Source organism: Hyperoodon ampullatus (genome assembly GCF_949752795.1).
Source record: "Hyperoodon ampullatus genome assembly, chromosome: 4".
Lineage (NCBI taxonomy): Eukaryota > Metazoa > Chordata > Mammalia > Artiodactyla > Ziphiidae > Hyperoodon > Hyperoodon ampullatus.
The window spans coordinates 147580620-147596152 of record NC_136917.1 but is presented as its reverse complement, the minus strand read 5'-3'; the positions used below and the strand labels follow the sequence as shown (position 1 = coordinate 147596152).

The window sequence follows — 15533 nt, the reverse complement described above, 5'->3', positions numbered from 1 at the left end:
GTGATAAAATGTAGGTACAGCACTGTCCATACTTTTTATGACCATGGAGATTTGAATGATATAGAGACAGGCATAGAGAATCCCCTGAAGAGGCTTAAAAGTTCCTAGTGTATGAGGCTATCCTCCCACATTCTTCTGAAAATGTCTTTTTTTGCCCCATGTCCTAGATGATAGTTTAGCAGGGTATACAATTCTAGGGGCAATTATTTTCTTTCCGCACTTTGAATTGTCCCCCTGGATGCTGAATTCTCTTGTTGCTGTTGAGAAGACTGGTATCTGATTATTTTTCCTTTTTGGGTAATCTCTTCTTTATCTCTGGTTCTTTTTACGATTTTTTTTCTTCCTTTTTTCATTTTGTTTTGTTTTTAGTTTTCTAAAACTTCATTATGATGTTTGTAGTAATGGGTTCATTTTTATTTATCTTGCTTCAGATTTGATGTATTTCTCCAATCTAAGAATTCAGGTCTCTCACCAATTCAGGCTTTTCATTATTGTTTTGAATATTGCCTTTCTTCCATTTGTGTATTGTCTCCTTCTGGAACTCCAGCTAGATATATTTTGAACATCTATTTTTTTTCTCCACATCTCTTAGCCTCAATTTCATAGTTTCCATGTCTTTCTCTCTCTGTACAGCATTATGAAGTGATTCTTCATCCCTCTCTTCCAGTTTAGTAATTCTCTTTAGCTATGATATACCTGTCATTTAATCCACCCATTACATTTTAAATTTCAATCATTATATTTTATATTTCTAGAAATTCTATTTGGTTCTTTTCAAAACTGCCCATTTATCCTTTTTTTTTTATTTTAAATTAACATTAATTTACTTCTTATAAGCATTTTATTTTTTTTAATTTTTATTGTAATATAGTGGCTTTACAATGTTGTGTGTTAGTTTCTCCTGTACAACAAAATGAATCAGCTATACGTATACATATATGCCCTCTTTTTTGGACTTCCTTCCCATTTAGGTCACCACAGTGCCCATTTATTCTTGATGGTCTTTTGTTCAATTCTTATGGTTACAATTCCCTCTGTTTCTTCATAAATATGTTAAGCACACTTATTTTACATTTTGTATTAGATAATCCTATGCCCAAAGTTCTTGCAGTCTAATTCTGTTCTCCATTGTTTCTGCTGAGCCCAGTTTGTGGTGGCTCTTTTCTCATGTGTCTCTTATTTTTGCTGTCAGTTCAAATAAGGCTCCTCTTAAATGTAAGAATCCTGGAGACTCTGGGTTGAAGCTGTATCCCTCCTAATACCAGGTGCCTTGGGGTGTTATGAACTAGATGTATTTTTAAAATAATTTTTCTACCTGGAGTTTCCTGGACCATGCAAGTAGAGTAAATACTAAATCACCATGATGTCAGGCTTGGGATTATAAATTCACAGGCAAGACCTACTTTGTTTTCATTTTTCATGCCTTTTACCAAGGCTGAAATAAAGAGATTTCCTGGTTGGCTTTCTTTTTGCTAGAGGATGGATTTTTTTTCCTAACCCAACTTTTGACTTGAGGATGTAGATGTCTGAGACCCCTAGCTTTCTCCAGGGTCTCAGTTCTCATCCCAACAGGCCTGTAGTCCCCCCACAGAGAACCAAGCTCCCTGGATCAGCAGATGCCCCAAGCAGCCCCATTCTTCAGGGTCTGCTAGCCACTCTGGTTTCAACTTTTTTTCTTGCTGCCTGTGAATCTCACTTTCTTACACGTTTAACTGTGCTTTTAAAACCAAATGCTTGGTGTATAGTACCCGGTGTTTCTACGTGTTTGTAGGGAAATTTTTTCAGAATTTCCCGTCAGCCATGTGGCTGGAGGCCAAAGTCCATTCCCCGGCTCTGTAAGCTGGGGCTTCTGCAACCACCTAGGCCTTTCTCAGTTATGCCTGAAGAAATTGGGCTCTTGCTTCAGTTTAGTGGGACAGAGTGCCCCTCTCCTTTGGGTGTCTATGAGATTCCAATAATCCATGGAAATATTGCAGTGTAGCAAACAGATCCAGGGGCCAGGCCTCAGAAAACTGGGGCTCTAGATTTTTTTTTTTTTTTTTTTTTTACTCCAAGGAAGGTTCAGTTTAATGGGAAACTGAAACATGGACAACATAATGCCTTCATGTACATATGCTACAGCTTTGTTCTCTTGCAGTTTAAAAGGAGAGTGTAATTATCTTAAATTTACACAAAACATTATGAAACACGGTAGTTGTTCATGATTAAAATAAAACAGCAATGTCAATTAAGTTAACAGTGTTAAATATATTCACATGATCATCACTGTGATTCAAAGTGGCCACGAGTGAAGTTACACAGCGATCTATGCACACAACATCTGCCACAACGGTGCTTGCCAGCTTGACTGCTTTGCAGACCAGGTAATTTTATGAGACAAATAATCTTGCATTGATTCTTTCATGTGACGAAAGCAGTTAAATGTTGTAAGTAGTTTCATTCCTCTCGGGGAGAGCAGAGGGGAGGGCCTCTAAGAAGTCAGTGCAAATTGAAGAGAGGTCTCCCTTCTTGAATATTGGAACCTGTTGACCAAGATACGGTTCCTATAAGCTGAGGATAAACAAATCTTAAGATATCAAAGAATCTCATAACATTGTCATCAGCGTTTAGCAGATAGATATTTGCCACAAAAAGGAATCCCAGTCCTATCGCAGGGCCTTCTGCGGGTACGGCTGCTGGGGCGGAGGTGGCTGATAGCTGCCTCTGGGCTGGGGCAGCGCTGATGTGAAAGTATAGTTCGGCACCTGGGACAGGCTGGTCCCTGCGTTCTGGCATATCATGACAACGGGGGCGGCAGCGGCAGCAGGAGGAGGACTGTCCACTGAAGCCTGGCTGGGCTACGTGCTCCCTTGAACAGAACTGCCCATTGTGTTGAGGTAGGAAGCCTGAGCCTGCTGACTAGGAAAGGCTGGGCTCGCGGGCAGTGGCACTGTTCCTTGGCTGAGAGGAGACAGCTGCTCCGGGGGAAAGCTGTAGCTCTGGAGCTGGCCCGTCTGTGCGTTCCCTGCGAGCGGGTAAGCTCCTCGCTGAGGAGAGCCCGGGTACACCTGAGGACCAGAAACACCAGGTGACTGAAAACAATACTACTGATTCTGTAATTTTGCATACATGGAATACACTGGATCTTCATTCCTTAACTTGGTATACAAGGACAGGGCCTCCATCACTTTAACATTGAGTTCTGAGAGTTCTGAATGTTCTCTATCAAAATCTTCCAGCTTCTCATCAATGAGAGGTCCCATCTGGTGACACATGGCTTCAAGATGAAGTAACTCTGGCAGATCTGGTCGATCATCACTGGGATCCGTACTTTGCAACATCTGTAGCAATTGGTCCATTTTATCTTCATCCATTTAGGCTTGTTCCGGCTCTGATTCTATCGTTTCTACCTGAACATCATCACTAAATTGTACCATCTTCTCCGTTTTAATCATTTCTGGTTCAGCAGTGAGATCTGCAGTCACAAAATTACAGGGCAATAATCCCAGGCCTTGATGGGTTTCACCTTTCCACCAGTTGGGGTCACTGTCATCAAGAACTGTAACAGGGTTTCCCTGGTGGCTCAGTGGTTAAGAATCCGCCTGCCAATGCAGGGGACACGGGTTCAAGCCCTGGTCCGGGAAGGTCCCACATGCCGCGGAGCAGCTAAGCCCGTGCGCCACAACTACTGAGCCTAAGCTCTAGAGCCCACAAGCCACAACTACTGAGCTCGCGTGCCACAACTACTGAAGCCTGTGCACCTAGAGCCCGTGCTCCACAACAAGTGAAGCCACCGCAATGAGAAGCCCGCACACCGCAACAAAGAGTAGCCCCCACTCACCGCAACCAGAGAAAGCCCACACACAGCAACGAAGACCCAACGCACCCAAAAATAAATAAAATAAAATAAAATAAATAAAAATAATAATAAAAAAGAACTGTAACAGTTTTTCCTGCTTTACAAGTAAGTTCATTATCTTCAGCAGCTTCCAAGTTGTATACAGCACGAACTTTCGACCTTCGTGTTGGTGGTTAGTTAAGAGATTAGATGTGCTTGGATACAAACCGGAAAGGGTGGTTGACTGCTGCTTTTGTTCCTTCAGTGCCAACTCAATGGCTTTCGCTAAATCTTCTTTTTTGTTAGCCACAGTACCAGGATCTTTGGCTACCAGAGCTGGGCTTGCTTTTGCTTGTTCTGCAGCCTCAATATCAAACGGAAGGCAGGGTCATGTAGTGGAAGGAACACTGGACTGAGAGTCAGGAGGCCTGTGTCCTAGTTCCAGCTCTGTCAACTACTAGCTGTGGCCCTGGGCAAGCCACTTAACCATTCTGGATCTCAGTATCCTCATGCGAGAGCCAATAGCTGGAAACGTAACACCTTGTTCCTTAAGGTTATTAACCATTGCTGATATTAGACTAAGCTGTGGATGATTCTTTTTTTTTTTTTTTTTTTTTTTTTGTGGTACGCGGGCCTCTCACTGTTGTGGCCTCTCCCATTGTGGAGCACAGGCTCCGGACGCGCAGGCTCAGCGGCTATGGCTCACGGGCCCAGCCGCTCCGCGGCATGTGGGATCTTCCCGGACCAGGGCACGAACCCGTGTCCCCTGCATCAGCAGGCGGACTCTCAACCACTGCGCCACCAGGGAAGCCCACTGTGGATGATTCTTAAATTCATCCGTCCATTCAACCATAAGAGCCTTTAATTTTTCACACACTTTAGGGTGACACTTGTTTAATACATTGCTTACTTCACTAGCAAAATCTCTTGAACATACTTCTAAGTGAAAAATTTTGCCACAACTTGATACACATGCTCCTAGAAAAGTCAGAGCCTGCAGAGCAACATGAGGATCTTTATGGTTCACGCTCCTCATAATAGACCGAAGACAATCTTTAGGTCTGCATGGTGTCCACTGAGGTCTGCTGCCCACAAGGCTGGACAAAAAGTGACTGAGAGCTCTACGTTAAAGGGTTCCCAAAGCTCACACAGCTGTCAGAGCTCATACCAAAGTGGACAGTCCTTGCAGCAGAGCGTTTAGGCCTTGGTGATGGGGCTACACCATCCCAAAAGACTACTCTAAATCCATCCAATAACAACCAGTGCAAGACTGACCGGCTTTATCACGGATATCCAAAATGACGCCCCAGTCCTCAGCAGCATTCATCTCACCCATTGCTTTCTCGACATCCTGATCGAAGGCATTGGTGGCAAAGAGAGGCATCTCCACCGCGTGCTGAGGTGTCCTCAGGGACTCCCCGTTGATACCAAGGGAGTCAGGGTGCGACCGAGGAAGGAAGGGTCCTCAGGCAGAAACAGCGACCGAGACGGACTCTCCGGGCTCCGCGGCAGCTCGTCCTCTCCCCGACCCCCAGCTACCGCGGCGGCGGCCAGCGCGGAGGAGCGGGGGCTCTAGCTTTGAGTCTGCTCCTTAGACAAATCCCTAAAACTCTGTGTAACTTAGTTCTTTTTATTGCACAATAGGACAGTAATTATTGCCTTATTTTTTATAATGGGGGGTGAAATGTGGCAGGTGGGTGTAAAAATCCTTTGTTAACTCTAAAGAGTGGTATCAGTGCCGGCCACTGTGTAGCTAGGGGATAGTATCAGGCTCCGCTTTGCAAAGAGAATGCACTGTGCTCTATACGCCTCCCGGGGCGAGGCGTCGGGGGATCTGCCTGAGGAAGGTATCCAGATTCATTTGCAAGGATTAAAAATGTACTTTTCTGGGGAATTAGCACATAGCGCATACTACCAGTATCTTCCTTCTGCGTATCAACAGCATAAAACCACAGCAAAAAACAAGGGTTGAGGCTTCCCTGGTGGCGCAGTGGTTGAGAGTCCGCCTGCCGATGCAGGGGACACGGGTTCATGCCCCGGTCCCGGAAGATCCCACATGCCGCGGAGCGGCTGGGCCCGTGGGCCATGGCCGCTGAGCCTGCGCGTCTGGAGCCTGTGCTCCGCAACGGAAGAGGCCACAACAGCGAGAGGCCCGCGTACCGCAAGAAAAAAAAAAAAAAAAAAGCAAGGGTTCAAGAAAAAAACCACACACAAACTCTTAAAATACAAATTGTGTATTTTTGCACCTTAGGAGATCAGCCTGTCTAAATATTTGTGTTCATTCAGCTCCATTGGTTTTGCACCATCTGACTCTTCTGAGTTTCCTCAAGCTCTTTAACGATGGTGTGAACTCCTCAGGCCAGATTCATTAGGAAAACACCTTCATCACTCTACCCTGTTGCACTTGCCCATCCGTCTCACCTTGACCGGGGAGCCTGCTCTGGATATCCCTAAGCTCCCTCTTTTGCTACTGCGTCTGTGTCTTTTATCGGTGACCTGTCCCTTTGGAAAGGGCAGTGACCTTCTTTCTCTCCCACAGATGCGCCGAGGGTACCCCCGCCTCCACTTCCACTGTGTTTGTCTGCCTCCCTATGTTACAACCCAAAAGGGTTTGTTTTGGTTTTTTCCCTCCAGGGTTTTTAAAGCTTGGCTACAAGGTGTGGGGCTTGGTTCGTCAGACCAGCATCAGGGCTGGGAACTTGTTAAAAAGGCAGAAGTTCAAACCTTTCTTCAGACCTACTGAATCAGAACCTACTTTTTCAAGAGATCTCAGGGGATTCAGATGCACATTAAAGTTTGAAAACCAGGGCTTCCCTGGTGGCGCAGCGGTTAAGAATCCGCCTGCCAATGTAGGGGACACGGGTTCGAGCCCTGGGCCAGGAAGATCCCACATGCCGCAGAGCAACCAAGCCCGTGCGCCACAACTATGAGCCTGTGCTCTAGGGCCCGCGAGCCACAAGTACTGAAGCCCATGCGCCTAGAGCCCGTGCTCCTCAACAAGAGAAGCCACCGCAATGAGAAGCCTGCACACCGCAACAAAGAGCAGCCCTGGCTCACCACAACTAGAGAAAGCCCACATGCAGCAATGAAGACCCAATGCAGCCAAAAAAATAAAATAAAGAAAGAAAGAAAAAAAATTTTTTTTAATTTGAAAGCACTGTTTTAAAAATCATCATACTGAAAGAACATTTTTAAACCAATAATTTGCAAATGTATTGTGTATAAGTCCCTTGGGATGCTCCTTAAGCATGCAGATTTTCTGATCCACCCAATGGAGAACCTGAGTCAGTATTTCTGTGGATAGACTAGTGCAGAGGCCACACTTGGAGAAACTCACTTTCAAACAGAAAAAGCAGAGCGTCTTCACTGTGCTTTTCATCAGTGGAAGGTGTTTCTAGCATGTTAGGGTGATTCGCTTCTGACACACTTGTGGAGGTATAAGGGCAGTAAATTTCAGGGTTTTTTCCCTTTCAGAAACCTCCTAGATTCCTTCATCGAGGCTCACAGGTGTTCAGACTTCTTCCTCAAGTTTTCCCAGGGGCACCTGTAGCCATCCCAACTTTACCTGGCTCATGTGTGCTTTCACCTCTGCTTTCCGCGGTGTGTACTTGGGGAAGAGGGGCCCAGCATGCATTAGACCACCCGCCCAGAAAGCAAGTGAGCATCTTCTCAGTACAGTCCTTCTGCCTGACTCTGATGGGCAGGGTTATGTCACTCTTCTCTCTGTACCTGCTACCGGAGAGGACGAAAGATAATGGTATTTAAAACATGGGGGAAATCTCCTTTAAATGGCTGTTTTATTCGATCCCTGTCACTTGATTTCCTTCCATCTTACTTCAGCCAGAATGTGCTCACAAATCCCTGTCCAAGCTGAATATTCAGATTGGGTTCAAATTCTAGCCCTGGTGTTTTCTTGCTATGTGATCTTCAGCAACTTTCTTAAGCTTCCCTGATCTATTTCCTTATCTCTAAATGGAAATAATAAGAGCATATACCCCAGAAGGTTGTTGTGAGGATTTTCAGAGTTAATGCTTGCCAAGTATTGTTCTACGTTTGCTGCAAAATAAGCATTGATAAATTTTAACATGTTATCAAAAAAGATGCTTTGGCAGAGATAGCTAGATGCCTACCTATGGTGGACTGGGACTTTGCTGGTCCCCTGTGAACCCTGCTTCCTGGATTTTATGCCTTTGTATAATTGCTTCCCACTTTGACTTTGGATTCGGCCAGGCCATGAGCTTTGGCCAATGGGACCATGGCAAGCATGATATAAGTGGAGGCTTGATAAGCACTTGCACATTGAAGTGCATGCCCTCAGAACATTCCTTCTTGGAACCCAGCCACTAGTCCATGAGGAAGCCCAAGACACCACGTGAAGGAGAACAAATATCTCAGCCAACAATCCCTAGCTGACCTCCAGCCGGGGACCAACACTAACCACTGGCTCTAGGAGTGAGACCAGTTCAGGTTATTTGGCCATTCCAGAGCCACCTGGTCAACCCACAGAATCATGAGAAATAATAGATAATATTGTTGTTGCTGTTTTAAGCCACTAAGTTTTGAGGTCGTTTGTTTCACAGCAACAGATAAACCCAATATCCATTCTCCCCCTTTCCACATTAGCAGGACCCCAATTTTATTTCATGTACAATGTACCCAGCAAAAAAGTCTGTATTTCCTTCCCTTCCTTTCAGAGGGGGCTGGCCATGTGATACAGTTTTGCCCAATAAAATTAAGAAGTTGGGTGGGGCTTTCAGAAGATCTCCCTAAGAGGCGCAGGCCACACTGGCTGTCCTCTCTTCCCCTTCTGCCTGCCTGGAACACAGAATGGATGCTGTAGGCAGGTAAGCTGTCTTCTGACAACGAGGGGGAAATCTAGAGAATCACAGAGACCTCAGACCTGACAACCTTGAGCCACTGATCTAAATAAAGCAACTTTTCAGAATATGAGAAAAACAAGCCCCTATTTTGTTAAAGCCACTGTTACCTCATAACAGGCACCGTTATCACTGTAACAGGCAGCTGATTCCAAGGCTCATGATGTTTCAATCACATTATTTACTAGCACGGAAGCTGCGTAGTACAGTCATTTTCAATCCAGGCTGCACTCTAGAATTGGAATCTCTGTGGGTGGAGGTGAGTTTACTTGTATTTTGGTTCCCATAGCACACTGCTTCCTAATAGTTCAGCAGAATAGTACGTCTCACATTTTCAAGGGCACAGCTTGCCTGGCAACATGGCTTGGCAAAGCCACAGAATAGTGCTAAAGAGCTAGAGAGCAACATGAAGGCATTTGCTGTTTTCTTTTTTTTTTTTTTTTTTGCGGTACGCGGGCCTCTCACTGTTGCGGCCTCTCCCGTTGCGGAGCACAGGCTCCGGACGCGCAGGCTCAGTGGCCATGGCTCACAGGCCCAGCAGCTCCGTGGCATGTGGGATCTTCCCAGACCGGGGCACGAACCCATGTCCCCTGCATAGGCAGGCAGACTCTCAACCACTGCACCACCAAGGAAGCCGTGCGGAATGTATTTTTACCAAACATCTTAGCCTCCCCTCCCCATCAGGTGCCCAAGGTCACTGAGAAGGAAAGGGTAGTAACCTAACCTTGGAGAAATTTCTGCTGGTTTCCTGGCAAGTGGAGAAACCGTGGGCTAATCAGTGTTTGCACGCTACTTTATTACTATGGACTTACTAAATTATGAAAAGCAATGCCACACGTATTAATTTCTCCCATGTCACGGTTTCCTCCTATTTGGAAACATCGTCAAGAAAACACAAAAGGTGGTTTTGCTATGAATATTTGGCCTTTCCCCCATAGATGATCTCTCTCCAAACTTCTGATTGTGTTTTTGTTCCATTCTCTGGACTGGGTCCAATATCACCACATTCCTCTAAATTACGCTGCCTCTAACTAGACCCAGAAATGCAGTCAGATGCTGACCAAACACCAAAGAGTGGAGGGCTACTTTTTGACTCTGGTACTTTTTGGCTATCTCTACCTCCTCCTTCAGGGACAGTTTCTTTTTATCCCAACAAGTCTTAGCTTTGTTTTCTCAAACTTAAGAAGTTTTTAATCTGGGGAGAACTGATATTGGTGAGAGATGGAGCAAGAAAGAAGGAATGTAATATTATTTATTTCAGAAATGAAAATGGAGCCCTACTAATCGATGAATTTCATTTATGGATCCTGCTAAGTACTGGCTAGCAACACTATTAGGACCTGCTAGAACAGACCCTTGGCCATAACATGTGGGGACAACGTTGCTTGTGAAGGCTCTTCAGACTAAGAGAATGGTCTTAGGATGTTAGAGGCCATGTAAGTCAACGTTCTCTTTTACTGATTGGGAAAGTGGGCCAGGTGAGATTCAAACAGGTGGTGCAGTTCAAAGGGCAAGTTAGTCAAGCACAGGGGTCGGGAAACCTGGTCCCCTGGCTTTTATTACTCTTAGTATTGCACATCACACCACAGTTGCTTTGATTTGGGGATACTTCTCCTATTGTAATTCAACATGCTGTTCATCCCCAAAAGGTTCTACCAACTCTATGCAGTTTATATGGTCATTTTTTCCTTGCTTCCATCTCTCAAACCCTTTCACGTGGGTCAGCTCTCCATCCAAGGGTGGTGTTCAATGTATCCCGAACCCAATTAGCACTTTCTAAAAGGCCTGGGCGATAAAACCACTTGGTGGTCAAGTATGGGTGTTCAATCCCATACTTGACCACCAATCTCCCTGCAGGTGGCAGAATGTCAGCTGTGGTCTGAAGCAGGTGGTTTGAGTTTCAATGGAGGGCAGGAGCTGGTAAAGGGTCTTGGCACAAAGATTAACTATGAATCCTTCCCTCCACAACAATCTCTCACCCAGACTAATGTAGATGGTGAGATTATAAATCAAGGAGAATACTGGCAGGGTGGTGGTGGTGTGATGAATTGGGAGATTGGGATTGACATATATACACTAATATGTATAAAATGGATAACTAATAAGACCTGCTGTATAAAAAATAAATAAAATTCTAAAATTAAAAAAATAAACAAATAAATAAATTAATTAAGGAGAATAAGTACACAAGCCACCTATGGGAGCCACAGGGCTGACGGGGGCCTACTGGTCCCCAAGCAGGTAGCTGGGACAGAGCCTGGCCATGTAGAAGAGAAAAAAAAAAAAAGAAGAGGGACAGGGCTCCTATGAATAAAAGGCTGATGACCCTGCCTTACACAGTTTTGTTTGATAGTTTAACTCCTTCAGCTACAGAATACACACATGTTAACTTTCCAAAGCAGCACAGTACACCCTGTACCCCGTTCCAATGCCCACCTTGCCAGCTGCCACCACTTGAATGAGACTGACCTGCTGAAAGGGGAACAGAAAACTCACACGTGGCAGTATTGTTCCCGATAAATACCCTACGCTTCACCATCCATATGAACTGCAATGAAAAACTGTATTGTGGAAATTGCCAGCACTAAACCAAAAAGAAGTTTACCAGTTCCCGTGTCTTTTAGAGGGTGGTTTGAGAGGGATAAAAGACAGGAAGAGGAGTGTACATCTTGCTTTAAACCTGTTCTTCATCACTTCTCTAAGGAATCTCTGACCTATGATTTAGGAAGGGAAGACCATGCAACTAGTTACACAGCTTTTGTTCTCTGTTTGATAAGTCACTTGTTAAAGCTAAGACAGGCTGTTCCCTTGGCTTGGCCGTAGGTGGGGGAGACAGGGGTACAGACGAAGTCTGACCTGGGGTGGTGGAGATCTGACCAAGACATTATAAACTGAACTCAGGTTAATTTCAGTTTTTGTTGGAATAAAAAAAAATTCAATTGATTGAGTCGATCTCACCAAAAAAAGGACTCATACCACTCATTTATTCGAGAAAACTTCCTGCCCTGTGCAAAGGACGTAGAGTTAACAGGGGGAACACAGGGGCTTAGGTGAATAAAGACTTTTCTTTTTTTAACATCTTTACTGGAGTATAATTGCTTTACAATGTTGTGTTAGTTTCTGCTCTATAACAACATGAATCAGCTGTATGTATACGTGTATCCCCGTATCCCCTCCCTCTTTAGCCTCCCTCCCACCATCCCTATGCCATCCCTCTAGGTGGTCACAAAGCACCGAGCTGATCTATCTCCCTGTGCTATGCGGCTGCTTCCCACTAGCTATCTATTTTACACTTGGTAGAGTATATATGTCCATGTCACTCTCTCACTTCGTCCCAGCTTACCCCTCCCCCTCCCCGTGTCCTCAAGTCCATTCTCTAAGTCTTCGTCTTTATTCCTGTCCTGCCCCTAGGTTCATCAGAAGACTTTTAAAGCCACAGCTGGTTGACATGATCAAAATGAGTGGCAAAGCCGTCCCAAATTTAACGGGAAGTGGAGAGCTTTGAAATCCTTGGAACTACAGGAGGAGCCCATCACGATTCAAACGCCGGGCTCAGCGGGCTGGGGAAGGGAGAGGAGCTGTCGGCGCCTCCTTTGCATCCCAGACCCTGCAGGGAGGGCGTTCCCCATGGTGCCTCTCAGTTCAGACAGTAGGTTTCTCCTTCCTAACTCTCCGAGCAATACTTCACGCTGGTAGTTTTCTCCTGCCACCTGATGAGCGTTACCGAACGTATTGCAACCAACTGGTTCAGTCCAGAGACTACGAGCATGTTCTAGTTTACTTTCTGTTCAGTAATTTTGGAAAATATGACCGATTTGATTCTGGTTAGAAAGCGCTTGGATCAGCGACTTTAAAACACCCCACGACCGCAAACGACTTTGGACGTTAACCAGAAATGCATTACTATTCAGGATCTCATCCGTCCTAAACCCTGGGGTCAGAGCACCAGTGGTTTCCATTAACTTCAGGTGATGATGATGAAAGATCCACGGGGGAGAAGCCCACGATCCGTGGAAAACTAAAAGCAAGCCGCGGACGCCCAGGGCGCGCGGGCCGGGAGTACCTCCCGCAGGTCCGGATCACCTGACTCGCGGAATTTGGGGCCGCGCGGGGTGGAAGGGGAGGGGAATGGTTAGCACCTCCCTTCCCGCTCCCGCGGGATCCGGGTCGGCGGGGGCCGGCGCCGGGCGGCCACGTGGTGGTGCTGCCCCCGCCCCGCCCCGCCAGCCCAGCCCGGGAGCCGCGGCGCCCACTGACCCCCGCAGCGGGGGAGGAGGAGGGGCCGAGGCGCAGGAAGCTGAGCAGGAAGCGAGCCCGGCGGCCGCGTTTTCCTCGGGAAGCGGCGGGCGGGGTAGCGCAGCCAGCGGGGCCGGGGAGCCGCCGCCGCCGCCTAGATGGGGTGAGTGCGCGGCGCCGAGAGTCGGGAGGCTCCCCGGAGCGGGCTCGCGGGCTCCGGTCCCCGCCTTTGTGTCTGGGGTTCGGACGAGGGAGGCGGCCAGGAGGCGCGGACGGCGCGCCGGCGGAGTGGCTCGGCGGGCTGGCAGCGAGGGTCCCGCCACCAGTTCCTTGTCCCCGCCGCCCGCCCGCTGTCTGCAGAGGGCGGACTGGGAAACACAGGAAGAGGAGGATGGTGGGCGTCAGAGCAGAAAGGGCGGACGAGCCAAGTTAGGAGCGGGGTTTTTCTCCTACCGGCCCCCGCGACTCGCAGGCCGGCTGGGGCAGGGGTGGGTGCGGAGGGAGCGCGGGTGGGAATGAATGACCAGTCCCCGGCAGGGCGTTCTGGGTGCCCCGAGTCGGTTCCCGTCCCACCTGCCTGGCCCGCCCGCGTCTGGCTCCCCCCGAACCCCGCTTCAGGGCTCGACCCGCCTCCGCGCTGAGCTTTGAGGAGCTGGGGAGGAAGGCGCGAGCGGGAGACTCGGGGGGCTCGGCGGCCGAGGGTCACCTATTGTTCTTTTTCTGACTCCGGGAGCCCTCCGCTGGCCCAAGGGTGCTGGTAGGGCCACTCCGGGCCTGCGACTGACCCCGCTCCCCGTCCTTCCTGTCCTTTTCCCCACCCCAGCTCCGAGGAGGGCCGGGAGGAGAGATGCTGGAGTTCGGGCAGCCTTCGGGCAGCCTTCGGGCAGCTGGGGCTTTGGGAGGAGGCAGGACGTGGAGCCGCGCGCGAGAGGGGCGCCCGCCCGCCATCTACCCAACCTCTGCCCGGGAGGGTGGGTACCCTCCCTAACCCCCCCTCCCTTCCCTGCTGGCTCGGGCAGGTTTTTGTGCCCGCGGTTTAGTTTCTGCAGTTTGCAGAGTACATCTGCCAACCCCGGGCTCACGCTCTCCTTTGCGTTTGGACCTCGTCTCCCGCTTTTGTGGAGGGGGGTGGGCCTCAGAGCCGGGAGAGACAGCAGACGCGGCAGACGGAGCCCAGGGGAAAGTGGAGGCGCTGCAAGTGATCTCCCAGCGCCTGGGCTCTGTAACCAGGCTTGGGCTTCTCCAAGGAGCCCAGCTAGCTCAGCGCAACTTTGTTCCCAGTGATTGGGGCAAATCTGCGGACTCAAGGCCGCTCACCTGAACCAGCGGCTTCCCTTGGCCACAGGCTCACAGGTGACTTAGATGGGTTTCTCTTTTCCTTCCGCGGGAGGAGACTACCCAGCGCCCTGCCAGTTCTCTGGAGAATGTCATCTCAAGACCGTCAGGGCCTGGCAGAGGGAGGAATTGGTTTTACTGATCAGTGGGACTTAAACGAAGCTCATCTTAGCGAGGAGAGTCTCACCTCCTTGAGGTCTGAACAAAGTTGGAAAAGAGAGTGTGTATCACAAGGAGGCTGGATTTTGATTGCTCCGTCTCCAGCCTGCAGAGTCGTTGTTTACAGGTGTGGCTGGGAATTTTATTACCGATGGATGTAATCAGATCATCCTTTCTTAATGATGCTTACTTAACCAGTGTCATATTTTCCCCTTCCGCTTGGAAGATAATAGATTTTATGTGAGGACATTTATCCAGTTCTTGTAATTTTTAACCAGTGCTTGCAGAACTTGGATTGGGAGAGGTGCTCCCATTCTGGGCTGTCTCCATTCATTGAAATGCTTCAGTAATGAATGTATTGTATCATTTACACTCCTTAGATGTGTTTTTATGGCTTTTTTTGGGGGGGCGGAGGGAGGGAGGGTTATAACCCTGTTGAAAAATTTTATTACTATTATCTGTGAAATTGAAATAAAGTAATGGATGCTGGGCCCTGGAGATTCAATGGGGACGTGATGTAGTGCCCCTGTCTGCTAGTAGTGTATCTGACAATGAAGCTCTTTCTCCAGACTGCCACTTCCATAGCATCTTTGAGGCAGGCACACCTAGTATCACTCACCTTTTAAAGGTGAAGAACCTGAGCTTTGCAAGTTCAGGGAACTCGGCCTTGGAGTCACTGGAATGTGATGAAGGAGCTTTGTCTGTCTCTCTGTTCCTTCCTTCTAGCCTTCCTTTTTTTCCAAATAAAAGTATGAAAAATTTCAAACGTACCTAAAGAGAACATAGTAAGGCTTCCATTTTTCCACGACTTACGTTTGAGTTGCTAATCTTTCCATATTTGCTTCATACCCCCCCCCCTTAAAAATAAACTGTAACTGAAATATTTTATCCATCCTTCCTCCTCTGCCTCCATCCTGGTTACCTCCAGGTAACCACTAATGTGAAGTCAGTCTACAGAGTGCCCAGAGGTGTTTGGTACTTCGGTATTACATATCCGCAAACTGTATCCGCGAGCTTGTGTATTTAACATTTTACTTAAATGGCATAATTCTATATACACACGGCTTGCATTTTTTAAATTTGTCATTATGTGTTTGAGGTACATGTAA

General features: G+C 47.6%; 1 pseudogene across 1 annotated transcript; it reads right to left on the bottom strand.

Annotated features, from left to right (window-relative positions):
- Positions 1 to 2645: 2645 nt before the first annotated feature.
- On the bottom strand, positions 2646 to 5201 carry LOC307051319 (signal transducing adapter molecule 1-like; annotated as a pseudogene). Its single transcript has 5 exons — positions 5056 to 5201; positions 4632 to 4878; positions 4305 to 4400; positions 3925 to 4181; positions 2646 to 3545 (listed from the first exon to the last, which is right to left on the bottom strand). The product of its transcript is annotated as a signal transducing adapter molecule 1-like (transcript).
- Positions 5202 to 15533: the final 10332 nt, after the last annotated feature.